This window comes from Rosa rugosa, chromosome 2, assembly GCF_958449725.1.
Source record: "Rosa rugosa chromosome 2, drRosRugo1.1, whole genome shotgun sequence".
Taxonomy (NCBI): Eukaryota; Viridiplantae; Streptophyta; class Magnoliopsida; order Rosales; family Rosaceae; genus Rosa; species Rosa rugosa.
The window spans coordinates 67,020,166-67,036,064 of NC_084821.1; the positions used below are offsets into that span (position 1 = coordinate 67,020,166).

The 15,899-nt window shown below is 37.7% G+C and overlaps 1 long non-coding RNA gene across 1 annotated transcript; it reads left to right on the forward strand.

The window, feature by feature from the left end:
• Nucleotides 1-6,709: 6,709 nt before the first annotated feature.
• Nucleotides 6,710-7,485, forward strand: LOC133728565 (uncharacterized). Its single transcript, XR_009855914.1, has 4 exons — nucleotides 6,710-6,802; nucleotides 7,083-7,111; nucleotides 7,228-7,317; nucleotides 7,446-7,485. It is a non-coding gene; the product is annotated as an uncharacterized LOC133728565 (long non-coding RNA).
• The last annotated feature ends 8,414 nt before the right edge of the window (nucleotides 7,486-15,899 follow it).

The window sequence follows — 15,899 nt, forward strand, 5'->3', positions numbered from 1 at the left end:
TCAAAAACAATCCTGTAAAAGTAAAATGACAATTGGAATTGGTCTACTCATTTCATTTCATAGTCCCTTTATATAGGGAGAGAATTACAACGAAAATATCAATTACAATGATGACATTAAATGCTGATTGATCCGTAATTGTGCTGATTGATGGTAATTGCTGATTCCTTGATTCCCTCTCCGTCAGTCGCTTTGACGAAGGCACATAATATGTTTTTCCTTAAACAAATCCAACCATTTTCCAAGAGATTTTGATGGATTATTTCTCACTCAAAAAATGAAGAAGCTCTTCACCAAAAAAAAAAAAAAAACAAGAACAAGAAGCAACTCTCAATAGGTGACACTCATCTATTTTGTCTTAAACCTATCTTCCCACTATCCTCCTCTGCCTGTGCCTCTGCTCTCATCTAATAATTTATTTTTATTTTTATCACTATAGCTCTGGAAGCCTTAATCCTTCTAGCTAATTAAGCTCACTTTCAATGGTATTGTTAAGATGATACATACACAGTTACACACATGTTTCTTTTTTTTTAATCAAACTCGAAGCCGGGTGCCGATATATATACATATATTCATCTAAAACCAGAATAGGCCGTTACATACACACATGTTTCTTTTGTAAATTAGATATGAAATAAATTATGTCATTAGTTTACTACTTTATTTTTTGTGTAACATTTTGGTTGATTAGTTTTCTCTTATTATTCATATATCATTATACACAACATAAAGAATGGTAGATTGCCATATATATATATATATATATATATATATATATATATATATATATATATATATATAGACAAACACACACTTTTTTGTCACTGATCTAGCATTATAGTTGGATCCATACCTCCATTGTTTTTAAAGAAGAAGAAAAAAAATAACCTACCAAAAACATCATAAGAACTTGTAAAATCTAAACAAATACTAGTAAATCAATCCATTAGAATTAATCAGAGTCCATATAGAATTTAAACAATCCGTGGATTATAAAAACTCAAACAAAATATTTTAAAATTTGAATTGAATACACCCCCCTAAACATGTAAGAACCAGATTTCTTCACCCACTCTTATGATTTTGTTTAATAGATTCCGGATTTAAACCAAAAGCAGCAACTCTTATTCTTTGTATTCAGCTCACTAGAGCCTTTTATTTTATTTTTTGGAAATTAGAGCCATTGATCCAATTGTACGTCCAAGCTAGGAATTCAGATCTGGTGGTGCATTTGAAACCAAATTAAGCAGAAATTAGAGAAGAAAACAACACCACTACAACGATCATCCAAATTGAGAATTCTACTTGCTACCACATGAAGTAATCTGTTTCACCTGAGGGTTATAGTACTGGATCCTACAAGATGATAGATGGATCATGGTCTTGGATCGAATTGAGAGTTTCACCACCAAAGCCACATTCGGGTTGTCGGAGTGGAAATCGAGCCGATGGTGAATTGTAAGGCTGCAAACCTGTTCATGGTCAATTGAATAAAATTGATAGAACCCAAGATACCCACTTGGGATTCCCAGAGTTTTGTTATCCGGCAAGATGAAATGCAACATGTCGTCGCCATACGAACTTGGATTCACTTCCATGATGGAGAAGAAAGCCGTGATATAATGAATTGAAGAACACCGGCCATTAGGTTGTTGATCACAGCGTCGACGCTCGAGGATCTAAGACGTCGATTCATATGTGAAGTCATCGAGAAAAGTGACTCGATTATTGAAAGGGACTCGACTTCTCTGCTATAATAAGCAGTGCTAGGATCTGCTTGGACTTCATTCCCAAGCTGACACGTCATTTATATATAAGAGATCCAATGGCCAGCAGTGAAAGGTCTTCAAAACATATCATATACCACACATAGCATCTCTCTCTCTCCACGCCTTCGGTAACAGAACAACAGAAGTCCCAACTCCATCTCCGACTCAAAGTGAATTGGAGCCGAAATTGGACTCTAAGTATCTTCCTTTATGTCATTAATAAAACTACAAAACATGACCGAGATTGTCGGTCTCAAGTATCTTCATTTATCGGAATCTATGGCCGTGTCAAAGATCCAAATTCCTCGATGTCATATATTTGAAGATGCCATTTCTGATATGGGCTTTTGTGGCTGCATCTGGAACATGGTAGATAATGGAGGAAGCCAGAAAGGAGAGCATGAGAATTGGGTTGTCAAAGGCTGATTTGGTGTGGTTGGTGTAAGATTTGTGTTTTGGAGTTTTTTAATGTCTTTCATTAGATCTCTTATAGATGACGTGTCAGCTTGGGAGTGAAGTCCAAGCAGATCCTAACATTGCTTGTTATAGCAGAGAAGCCGAGTCCTATTGAAAGAAGAGAAATTAAAAGGTGAGTTGTGCGCTTAGGAGGTCCAGGTTTGATTTTGAGTAAAAAGACAATTATGGTCATGCATACGTGTGTCACACGTGGTTGTTTTAACCGTTAAACGTCTAATTTTAACTGAAGTATTTAATAGATGTTATTTTGAAAGTTCAGGTATCTATTTGATTGTTTTTTTTAGTTTGGGTACATTCTTTAAATGGACACTGATGACCTGGCCCAATTATATAAAAAAATGTCAATGGATTTTCATTGTCATCTCAGAATAGTATATTTTGAATATCAAAACTTGACTAGGAGTGTACACCCTCTCTTTTGGTCCGATATATCAGGAGAGAAACCTAAACTTTGGAGAAAGCACCGGGGAGTTTGCAATCTGTCCGGCGGCGCCTCCGCGTCGAGCGTGGCTCCGCCCCTCATCGACGAATGGTGGATGTTGCCGGACGGGTTCTTGGGGTCTCAGGGCTCCTATCTTTGTCTTCGTTTCGTCATTCTGGGCTGGGTATAATTCTTCGCTCTTCTCAGACGATGGCGCTGGTGTGGATGATGGTTGATGGGCGTTCGGCAGCGGCGCAGACATGGAGCAGATGGCCAGAGGCCAAATCATGGCGGCGGCATGTCATGGATCATATGGTGCTGGGTTCTTCTCTGTTCTGGGTCGCTAGGCGGAGCCTGCAGTGGGGGTTTCAAGCTCTCAAGTTGACGATCTCAGATGCTGGCAGGGCACAGGGATGGCTTGTTGCTAGGATTGGGCATCTTCGGCGAGGTGAGCTTGAAGGGATAGTGTTGCAGTGGTGGTTTGCCGGCGGCGCATCTAGGGAAAGGGAAGAGGAGTACAGTGGCTCCCTTTTTATTTTGTTTAGATGCTTGTTTCTGGTTAGGTTTTTTGTTAGGTTTTTTTGGTCATTGGTATGTCCCTACTCTTTTGAGCTAGGGTTGGGTCAATTTGAGGTGCCATGGATGTGGTGTCTTTCCTGGGGACAAATTGGATTATTTTCGGTTTTATCTTATGGTCAAGGTGCTGACGAGCGATCCTTGCACGTGGTCTGGTATTTTTGGGACACGGTGTGGAAGAGGACGTTTGTTTTTCTGGCGGTTGTCTATAAGGTGGTATCGAGATTCTCGGGAGTTTCTGTAGCCCGAGAGGTTGGACGATATAGGTGGTTAGGGGTTGGGCCCTTTTGGCTCATGGATGTCATTCTTGATGACGGACCCGTAACTAGTTCGGTTTTTAGGGAGGAGAGTGTGGAGTTCATGTCCACCACCGGTCACTCCCATATTATGTAATCTTGGTTATTTTCAATAAAGAATTCTTATTCTCAAAACAAAAAAAAAAGTATATTTTGAATGTATCACAATGGCTCTCTTAAAGCTTATATTATCATCATGGTGAGTTTTAACTTTGTTAGTCTTGATAACATCAATTTTCATATGTGGGTCTTCAACTTCATTGGTTTCTATTTTTTATTTTTTTATTTATAAATCAAATATGAACAAATTAAAAGGTGAGTTGCGCGAAGGAAGAACACGAAGTAGGAGGTCCAAGTTTGTTTGATTATGAGTAAAAGTGTTAGTGTCATATTTGTGTAATTGGCATTTCCTAGCTAAACAATCAAGAGTCATATGTATTATAATAGTCCTTAATTGTGGAACTCAGAAGCTTGGATCACATACAAGACTCGCTACTCAACTCATCTCAGCAACTTCAAATGGTAAGCCTGCATTGATGTGTGTTATGTTACTTTTAGGAGTGAACAAGCTTTTCTATCCTAGATTAGGATAGCATAGTTTTCTGTCTACTAAATTGTTGAGTCGGATGTGCTTCTTAGTATACAAAATGGGCTTGCTATAAAACATTGTTTATTATCCATGCATATTAAAAACGTTTTTAAAAGCCCATGCACAATAGAAACCCTAGCGTTGCTCCAGTGTCTCATAAGTATAAATACATGTTTATTGAGCAGTCTAGGGTTACGGCTTCTTTGGAGAGAACATTGAGCTTAAACAGTTTGTTTCGATAATTCTTCATGAGTTGTTCCATGTTTAACTCTTGAAGGATTACACTACTAGAATTATGTTATTAGACATCGCATGTTTTAAATCGGTCAGACTTGCCCACGATGTAAAAAAGTAATCTAACATCGTTTTACGAAAATACCGATTTAAATGTATATTATTAACATCGGTTCTTAAAATGACTGGTGTTAAAAATTTTGTTCGAAAATTTGCGGGAACCTATTTTTGCAAAAAACGCTAAGTTTTTAAGTGAAATGAAGAAGCGGGGAAAACTTTCACACTTAGAAAAAAATTGCGCCCGACCCCAAAACTGAAACAGATCGAAAACCCTAATGTTACTCTCGCTCGACTCCTTCATTCTGAACTCACCCCAAACAGATTCCTCCCAAACTCGACCTCCATTCTCAACCCGACCCCAAACTTGACCTCCTCCTCCATTCTCTAGCTCAGACCCGGACCCAGCCTCCTCCGCCTTTCTCCGCATCCGCCTCCGCCTTCAACCCCAACCCTAACCCCCTCCTCCTTTCTCCTTCTTCGTCTCAGAAACAATGAATGCGAAGAACACCCCCACAGAGACCACCGGCGAGTCTCGATTCTTGGGAACCATCTCCGCCTCATCGATTCGAAACCTCCACCCCAGATCCATCTCAACCAAGCACGGAAAATCCTTCTTCAGCCCCAAAATTGCCGCACCAAATGCCGAAAAAGCCCCTTTCACCTAACCCTTACATCCAAGTTGACCACGATTCAGCTTTCGCTACCAAGCCGCTACCAGTACCGTTCGATTTGCCTAAATCTCCGACCTCTGCCGCTCAGAACATTCCGGTGAAGGTACTTAAGAAATGGAGTAGCTTATTTACTACTTTATGTTCTGTAATTTGAAATTGGAGCGTGAATTTGGAAAGTTGAGTCTCGAAATTGTTTGATTTGCATAGTGAGATTGATGGATTTGAAAATCCCAGGTACATGTCTCTTGTTTTTCTACTTCATTTTGGTAAGTTGAAATGTAGAATGTAATCGGGCATCTGACATGTGTTCGTGACTGTTTGTTTGGGATGATTATTTGTTGGAGCAGGAGAACACTGAAGTGAAACAGTTTTAACTATCAGTTCGATCTGTTGCTCTTTTCTTAGAGGTACATATTTCGTTTTCTTATTTAAATTCTTTTGGAAACTATAGGGCAACATTTGGTCTCTTTGGTCTTTGTGTAGTAATGTCTGTTGTCGATTTCTTCTTTATCACATGTATATAATGAACAATTAGAGATTTACTTGATTCAACCATGCGGAACCTTGATATTGTGGGGAGTTATGTGTTTTGATATTTGAACTTATGTTTTGATATTTGAAACTGGGAACACCGGACACCAGGGGATGGAAAATGCACCTGAAGTTTAACAGGTTGCATGAACTGATTTTTGAAATTTGATACAAATAGGTAGAGCTGAGATTTTACTAAGTTGGTAGCCCTCAGTTGAGCTTATAGCTACTAATGTTTTTTTTTTCCTCAAATAAGGTACTAATTTGTTTAGATGTTCTGATATTAATACCACTAGAATTGGAAATAGACCCGAGTATAAATCAGAGTTTGAACTTATTTGAATGAATTCCAATTGTGTTTTTGTTTTGTGATTTAGGTTTGTTCCGTACTTCATTCAGCCTGGATGTTGATGTTGCATGATGAAGACTTGAAAGGATTACTAATTCAAAGAACACAGGTCTGCAATCCAGCTATTAGATTTCAATTGATGGGCAATTGTAGTTTCCGTTTAAAATTTGATTTGGGTATTGCTTAGCTTCATCTGGGATTGCTCGGTTTGCGATCGGAAGTGGTGTGGTGTTCTCCTGCAGTTTGTATTGTCTTGCATGTATTGGATCTGCATCTTCTTTCTTGCACATAAGATATTTTGTATTTTAGAGCTTATGAGGTTGAAATTTGCAGATCTCACTATTAATATTGAGGATAACCTACAAATGGAAATGAAGTGCACATGCCATTCGTGTCAAATGGTAACAATGTTGATGATGGGCCTGGAGAGAAGAAGACGCTCAAGGAGAGCTATTCTTAATCAATGTCGATAGGTATATACGGTATAGTCACCTTTTCTTTTACAACTTTGTAGATTTGTCATCATATTGCAATTGCACATTGAACTGTTATAATTCAACCTGATTTTGCATATATGTTGACTGTGCCGATGGTTTCTATTTATCATGAACAAAGACTAAAGTGTGAAGTTTGGTTTCCTTTTTGATTTACAAAGCTTCCATTTTTTTTTTGGAAAAAAAAGCTGTTCAATATAGTTAGATCTTGCTAAATTGTTCCAAATCTAAATTTTACACCAGTTATCTTCAACTTTTTACCCTCTCTTGCAGCAAATGCTTGCATTGCAGCAGTCACTAGTTTCTCAGACCAATCGACAGCAATCAACTCAGTAAGTGAATATATCTTTTTATGCCCACTTGGTTTCCATGATTTCTTCTTTCTAGAAACTTATATATAAATACAGAATCATTCTAGGGTTTACATAAATTTGTTATAAATCCATGTAAACCTTCTTTCATATCCCTTGGATTAGTTCCATATATTGTCGAGTTGTCAAATTCATCATATGGTTTGAATTCTCTAACTTTAACAAGCAGAGTAACATATACCTTTCTTATACCTTTCATAATGTTTGCCCTACCACTAATCATTTGCTGCTTTCTTTTCAGGGATCCAACTCAGACTGGTGGTGCTACAGGTACTTTGGGAAATAAAGATTCAAGAAGAGAATGTTTATAATATGTAGTCCTTGTCATTTTCTCTCGTTGGGTTAAACTTCCTGCTAATATGTATATATATTTTTTGTATAATCAGGAACCCCCAATAATGGTGCTGGACTGGAGATGCTGATGAACATGTTTGGTGGTCTTGGAGCTGGCAGCTTGGCTGCACCAGTCAGCAATGGTAGGGTTATCAACTCAACTCAGTTTAATGCAAAGCTTGCATTCATGAAAAGAAAGTTTCTGGTTTTGATGAAGGAAATAAAACGGTCACACCTTTTTTTGTCTCTGAAATTTTTGTATATGTTGCAGTACCACCGGAGGAACGTTATGCAACTCAGCTGTCACAACTAATCAAGATTCGTTATTTGAACTGCTTGTATTTTTCTGTATATCAGGTTTTTAAGTTTTAGATACTTTAGACCATCATATATGTTCAATACAAGTAACTGTCAATAACTTGGCTACTCCAGAAATGTCATAGTGCCAATTGTAATTTAGACTTGGATTTTTTATTTAACTTTGAGTTATTTATTTACTTTTGGAATTTTGTATGCTAAGGTGGGAATTCTTATCATTTTGATCTGAATACATTATAATTCCCATTGGCTCAGGATGCTGGACTTTTTTTACCTATACATGGTTCTGCTCCTGTACAGGTTGGTTTTCCTGCACATCAAATTATCTTGCTCTTGGAGTACAATGCGATTTAAATATGAAACGGTCCAACATGCAGGATAAGGCTTTTGCCTTTAGCAATGGTTCTCAGTGCTGCTATGCTATGCTTTGAATGCCTCTTTTTTCTTTTTTGGTTTTGCTTGATATTTGTCTGAGGGTTTGTAAATGTTTATTTTGCTTGAACTTGACAGATCAAAGTTTCAAACTTTGCACTTATTAGTGCATTTATGACGGAGTTGGAAGCTGAACACCTGTTATCCAGGTTTATATGTGATCCTTTTATTGGAAATTCTACATGATTTTCAGATTATTTGAGTACTTATTTTATCAAGTGTTGCTGGACAGATTTCAGTCTAGATTGTGTTCAGATGCTCATCAATAATATCTACATTTGTAAGATTTTGATGTATGCTGCAGATAAGTGACACATGACCTTGTTTCTGCAATTTGTATGCAGAACGTTAGAGTCAACTAGCTGTCAGTCTGCTGATCAGGTGGAAGCAACATTAGTTAACAAAGGAGTCAGAGTAATATCCGAAGAATCAACCTGTTGGTGTTGTGCTTATGCGGGCGTGGCTGGCCAGAGATAGCCAATACATGGGAACCCTTGGAGAATCTCCAATCTGTCTCTGATGTTATAGAAGCATTTGAAAAAAGGTATTATTTTGTTTCTGTTTCTGTTTTACGTTCCAGTTACTTCCAAGTCTTTATATTGCCAGTGTTGGCCTCTATAGATAGTCCATAGGGTTTCCACACTAATTATCTTCATTAGTTTGTTTACCCAATCACTGTGCCTTATGTGTTGCATGTTTATATATTTCTAGTGGGTGGTAAAGACGCGGAAATCATATAGCCAAAATCAAATTGACGAGGTGCGCATTGAAGTGGCTGATTATATACAGAGTTTGATGTAGGACTGTGACTGCCAAGATGTTTTTTGAGTAAGGCTAGCTAGTTTTGGCTTTGAAGCAAATCTTGGTGTGGAACTTTTGTACATTGTTGCTCATATGTTTCCAAGCTAGCTTTTGTAAGTTTAGGGGTTTATTTTCTGAATTATGTTGAATCATGAATTTGGAAAGAAAATTAATGGAAAGCCCCTAATTTTGGATGATGAGAAATGCACTTTTTTTCCCAGCAATAGCTAAATGCAAACTTTTCACATCATGCTTGTCAAAATGAAGTGAAGTATATTAAAGCATAATAAAACAGTAATGCCAAGGAAAACGAAGTCAGTTGAGAGATTAGAAATCAGTATCAAAAATGAAATCGATGTCCTATGATTATCAATATATCGAATTGTAACTCAAAACCGATGTAATCAAAACTACTGCACATCGATTTCTAATCACCAAACCGTAATCTATTATGAACATACAAATCACCTACCATGGAGCAAACCGATGTGTGGTCAAAAGGTGAACATCGGTTTTACGAACAAACAATACTCATGGGAACTGATGTCTACAAATGTACTGGACATCACTTCTGGAATAGAAATCGATGCAAATGTTCAAGTAGGTATTGTTCGACATATACTTTTTTAAGCATAAAATGTGAAAATATGAAGAATTAGACATACCTAACATACAAAAATATGATGATTATAACGATTATACATCGATTTGTTTTTTAGAATCGATGTTGGTTGTTGTCTGGGACATCGGTTGAAAACGCGCTTATACTGATGTCTATACTTTTCTCTACACCCACTAAGACATCGGTCGAAAATTAGTTTAACATCGGTCCAGAACCGATGTCTATGAACAAAATTCTAGTAGTGTTATCATCATCTTAAATACCTTCTTTCAAAGCCTTGGTTTTATGCTTCCCTGTGTGCTGCATTCATGCATGGTTCGTGCCTTGAGGTGATTGACAACCGAGTCTAGTGTTGTGCCATTTCAAGATTGACGAAGGTAATCAGATCCACTTTCCAGATTCAGTAGCAAAGACAAGATCAAGCTGCCTTTCTAGTAGGGTTCTAGTAAGTAGAGTTTGTGTGAGTTCTTTATGTACTAATCTTTTACTAGTGGATTTTTTACCGGCATAGTGCCCGCAGTTGTTTACCTCTTAGGAGGGTTTTACTGCGTCAACATATCATGTGTTGTTGATCTAGTCTTATACTTGCTTTGTGTTAACTGTTAGCCTACTAACAACATCCCATTAGGCTGGGTAATTCTGTTCTTGCAATTTCAAAAAGACAATTATGGTAAAGCATATGATCAGTTACACGTGGTTGTTTTAAACGTCAAACATCCGATTATTTAATAGATGCTATTTTGAGAGTCCAAGAATCTATTTGATTGTTTTTTTGTAGTTTGGGTACTTTCTTTAAATGCACACCTATGACCCGGCCCAACTGTATAAAAAATGTCAAAGTATCACAATGACTCTCTTAATGGAGATGAAATTTATCATCATGGTGAGTTTTAACTTTGTTAGTCGTGATATCATCAATTTTCATCTGTGGGTCTTCAACTTCATTGGTTTTTATTTTATATTTTATTTCTTTTAATAAATTAAATTTGAACAAATTAAGTATTATAAATTGAAGATAAACAACATAACAGTAAGAAACTTAAGTAAAGAGTGGAGTGCAAAGTCGGTCAGAAAATACTGTATCAAAATGGAAGGAAATGAGCGAACAACGGTTAAAATACAGAACTCATTATTTAATATACTCAATTTTGAGCTAAATACTCTCGATTGTAACATATCTCAAAGCCAAAACACCATGCCACCTAACACACATTTCAGTTCATGCTTATAGCCCAAATGAAATTTATTGTCCATTATTAAGGGAGATGAAATTGACATCATTTTTTTTTTTTACAAACCACACCCCCTTCTCTTTCTAGTCTATCTCATGCATAAGTGCTTTTCAATGCACTCATAAAAAATAGAATCGGAGGTGTAATTTCACTTCCGATAATCAATTGTAGTTTAAATACAAGGGCAATTTCCTCTTAATTACCAGCTAACATGCAGAATTAAGCGAATAAATTTGATGGATTGGGAATTTGGGACATTGGCGACGACTTGCATTATACAACAAAATCCCTGGAGTATTACTTAGTAGTTAACGTGCAGCATTAAGCGGATACTTCTATGAGGTGTGACAACTGGAACGATTGCATGCAGCTAGTAGTTGATTAGATATACCCAAATGAAAACACCAGACAACTTAGAATCTTGCATATATATATTATGCTTCTCTTAATCAACAATAGCCAACTTCTTAATTAGTTCCACAGCAAATAATCAAGTCAAGTCTTAGTGTTGGAATTGTATCAATGAATTGAAAATATGCTTCTACAATATATAAGTAATTACAACAATAATTTATACAATAATATATAGATTACAATACACAACATGTATCTGAGATAAAGGAATTGTAATTGCAAGAGAAACTGACTTGTGATTCGATAGAGGCTTGCAGATTGGCAATGTCCTTTAGACAGAATTTCACCCCTACTCAGTGCTTGTAGTTCGTTAGGCTTCTGTCCACCAGGATACAACTATCGATAATCCAAGAGCCTAGCACCAGACCTTGGATTCTAGCGAACGTACTATGTGTTTTTCTCTCTGAAGGAAAGGAAGGCTAGGAAAAATAAATCTGTCTTTTTTTTGGAGAGGAAGACCTGTTGGGTTTATATAAAGTTTGAGACACCACTTCAGTTTAAATTGAAGAGGTAAGTTGCCTTTCAATAACCTCTTTAGTTCAAATTCAAAAGGTAAGTTGATCAGACTTGTGCTTTTGAATTCAACCGTCAAAAACTGAATTCTATTCCACCACCGTTTGGAAATCTCATTGAGGAAGATCCAAGTGAGGTGAAAATCCCCTTGAGATGGATCCGAGTGAGGAAGAAAATCTTGGAGAGGTAACATCCCCTTGAGATGGATTCGAGTGAGGAAGAAAATCCCTTTGAGACAGATCTAATCCTCCTCAATAGAAACCGATTTCTATTCAAACTCTAACACTTAGTTCCACAGCAAATAATCAAGTCAAGGATTAATCTTACAATATTCCACTAATAGCGTGGTTGAGCAGTACTCTTTATCTAGAACTACGCTAGAAACTAAAAAAATATATATATATTTTACAAATGGCTTTTCCTTGTACCAATACCTGCAACAAAGTCGAAAGACTTTGGCATCTGCTTCCTCTGCTGATCATAATCATAATCATAATCATCATCATCACTCTCTCCAATGGAGCTGAAGCTGTTGAAAATGAGAAAACTGTCACAAATGTTGGAGCAATCGTTAATCTTTACTCTCGAATGGGTAAAGAGCAGAAAACTGCTATGGATGTTGCAGCTGAAAACTTCAACAGCCATTCAAAGACTCATAGCATTATCCTTCATTTTCGACATTCTGACAGAGATCCCTTGACTGCAGCTTCTTCTGGTAAATAACTACACCATGATATAGCTATAAGTCATGACCATGTAAATAGTTCGTTCATAGTATTTATGGATTTAGTTTCATTTTTCTTGCAGCTCAAGAGTTGATAAAAGAAAATAAGGTAAATGTGCTAATTGGCATGGAGACTTGGAATGAAGCAGCTCTAGTGGCTGATGTGGGGAACCAAGCAAAAGTTCCGGTGATTTCATTTGCAACACCTGCTATAACCCCACCTCTAGTGCAACGTCATTGGCCATTTTTGATACGAGTGGCAAGCGATGGTGCTGCTCAGATGAAATGCATTGCAGATATAGTTTCTGCATACAATTGGAAAAGGGTTATTGCAATATATGAGGATGATGGTTCTGGTGTTGACGCTGGGATGCTAGCTCTTCTATTTGAGGCTCTCCAAGATGTTGGTTCAAAGATTGATCATCATTTGGTTCTCCCACGGGTTTCTTCTATGTCTAATCCTAATTTGGGTGAACTAGAAGAGATGTTGAAGCTTCCCAGCTTTCAATCTCGGGTGTTCATTGTGCTTCAGTCATCTTTACCAACGGTGACTAATCTGTTCAGGGTGGCAAAGAAGATGGGACTTGTAGGAAGAGACTCGGCTTGGATAATCACAGAGAGTATTACCAGTTTACTTGACGCTCAAGTCAATCATGATATGGAAGGTACTCTGGGGATCAAGACCTACTATGCCAATAATACTAGTTCCTATGGAAGGTACTCAAGGCTTGAGTAGACAGGCAAGTGTTACCCATGAGCCGAGTGGGCTGTCTAGGTGATACCCATGAGGCGAAGTATGAGGGCATGTGTCGCCCAAGAGCCAAGTGGGTTGCACAAGAGATACTCACAAGGCAAGATACGACGGCAGGTGGTGTCCACGAGCCGAGTGAGTTGCACAAGTGATGCTCATGAGGTGCAGGATGAAAACAAGTGTTGCCTATGAGTTCATTGGGTTGTGCCAGTGATGCCACAAGACAAAGTAAGCGGGCACGTGCTGTCAAGTAAGGTGCGTAAGTGATGAGCACAAGGTTAAAGTACGCGGGCATGGGTTGCCCTTGAGCTGAAGACTGGGTGGGTCGCATAAGTGATGCCCCTGAGGTGAAATATGCAAGACATGTGTTGTCTTGGAGCTGAGTGGGTGGTGCGAGAGATACCCACGAAGTGAGGAAGGTGTGCAAGCTACTAAGGAATGACTCAAGGAAGAAGTGTGAATGCCAACTTAGTCTCGGTACATTGTCATGCTACTTGCTATCGACGTGCGGGATGCACGCGGGTCAGTAATGGGCTGACGCAAGCCGGGATGACACGAAAGCCTATCGGTTGGGCGAGTGTCCTGTAAGACGATCATGACACAAGGAAGCGATCGGTTAGTCACAAGATGTGAGACTCATGCGGGAGTAGCTTTCGTTGGTAAACCTCAACAAGTAAGAGGATGATGTCGAAGGGGGTCAAGTTGACAAGAGAAACACACAGAAAGAAAAAGAAAAATGGAGTATCAGGAAAGTAAGGAAGATAGGCTGGCCTTGGTTCAGAGGAACCTTGGCGCCTCACGGGCTAATTCCGCTGCGTATAAAGTCGGCCCGTGACAGTTGGTACTGCGCCTCAGGTATTTCTCATAATCCTTATCCAACATTAGGTTCTCCACTTGTGCATTACACTTTCTGCTTTTCTTCGAGGTACTGCGACGCAAATTGGGATTGTAAATTCCATTAGCTTACCCCTTCTCCTCAAACGCCTCTCAGTCCTCTCATCTAATTCACCATCACTTCCCTCTAAATTGATGACCTTTCTCCCCGAACCCGGCCCCATAAACACTCACCCAAAAATAAAAATCCACCCTTGTTTTCTCTCTCTCACACAATACTTGTTTTGTGACTCAGTGAACTAAAATTCAGAACTATCTTTGCCAAACCTCTGTTTTTATAAACAAAAGAACCACACAAAAACAAGCAAAAATCAGAACATGCATGATGATCTAACAATAGTCTAAATGCCAAGGTCAACAAAGATTTTACAGGATCAGAAATCTAAGGATTTTTGTGCAATGTTCACATGTTCAGTACATGTCTTTTTAAGGATTGATGTCACATAATACATGTGCCTTTACATTGCGGCTTTCATAGTAGCTGATGCTTTTATAGTAGTTGATGATTTTAAACATTTGGATGTGTTATTCACAGGGATGATTATTACATACCCATGTTATGGTTTCTTCTGACATGCATAATTGCTGTAAATTTTTCAGAATATTTCCCAGGAAGGAAATATTGCTGTAAATTAGTTATGCTCTTTTTTTTTTCTTTTTTTCCGACAAAGACTGTTTTTTCTTCTGTTGGTTTTGTTAATGGTTTAACGTTGTTGTTGTTCAAAAATTTACTTTAAAATAATAATAATAATAATGTTTACGGCCATTTTCGTTATAGTACACAGATACAAGTAAGTCTAATAAATGCAACTTTTCTTTCTTCACCTAATTTCTTTCAGTTTCAGACTCTATAGTAAATGAAGCTCTTTTTGAATTAAGAAATTGGGTCCAAAGCTCAGATCAGAAGAAGAAAGTGAACCCTCTTTCTTCTTCTTTTACTTGTTCCAGCTCTTCAAACCAGGTAAGAAGCCTAACTCTCCCTTTTGGTTTCAGAGAAAGTGCAGTAAATTTCTGTTTTTTGACCGCAATGTCGTGTCTTAAGGCTTGTTTTCGTTTCACTCATGGTGGGTTTTTGCTATTTTGTTCAAAGAAGTGTAAAGATTGAGTCTTTATTTAAGACCACAATGCATGCTCTGATTTTTTGGTTTGTTTTTGTTGGGTTTTGTTTTTTGTTCCCTTTGATCTGTAAAGACAGAAGCTAGGAAGAGCAGGGTTTACCGTGAAGTGTGAGAGAAAAACATAACCTGGTTTGTTTCGGTTTCATTGTTGCCGAATGGGGACCTTTTCTGTGAGAAAGAGGGTCAGGCTTGCTGAGGAATGTTCACATTTTGAGGATGAATTGTTGTTGGATACGAATTATGAGAAGTTCTTGGGGTTAGTTCAGGTTGGTGATGAAAATTTGGACAATTTTTCTGTGGATCAAGCTACTTCTTTGCATTATGAGCCCAATTTAGATGTTCCAGAAACTTCGAAAAAATCTCAGGTGACTGAGAAGAATTTGAGGAAGGGTATGATTAGGGGAGAGATGAATGGCCTTGAGAAATCTGCTGTTCTTCTGAGCACAGAAGTAAATGAGGGCCCAAGTAATGTTAGGTATGCTCTGAAGGAAAACAGGGCCACTGTGGAAAAAGAGGATCTCCGAGTGAACAAGAGTTTATTTGTGATGGAGAATGTAAAATAACAAATTACATATAAGTTATTGACAAAAGATGACTTAACAAATACATCATTTAAAGATGAAATTAAACATATAAGGACTAAATCTTACAAATAAGGACAATGTGCTCTCCACTTGCCACATGTCATGAGTTAATTTACATTTTTACCCTTAACTACTTCTTTTGACTTCTAATCCCTTTATAAATATTAAATCTTACAAATAAGGACAATCTGCTCTCTACTTGCCACATGTCATGAGTTAATTTACTTTTTTACTTTTAACTACTTCTTTTGACTTCTAATCCCTTTATGTCATTTTTTTTTTCTGAGAATAATCTCTTTCATGTTACTTTTTTTTTTCCGAG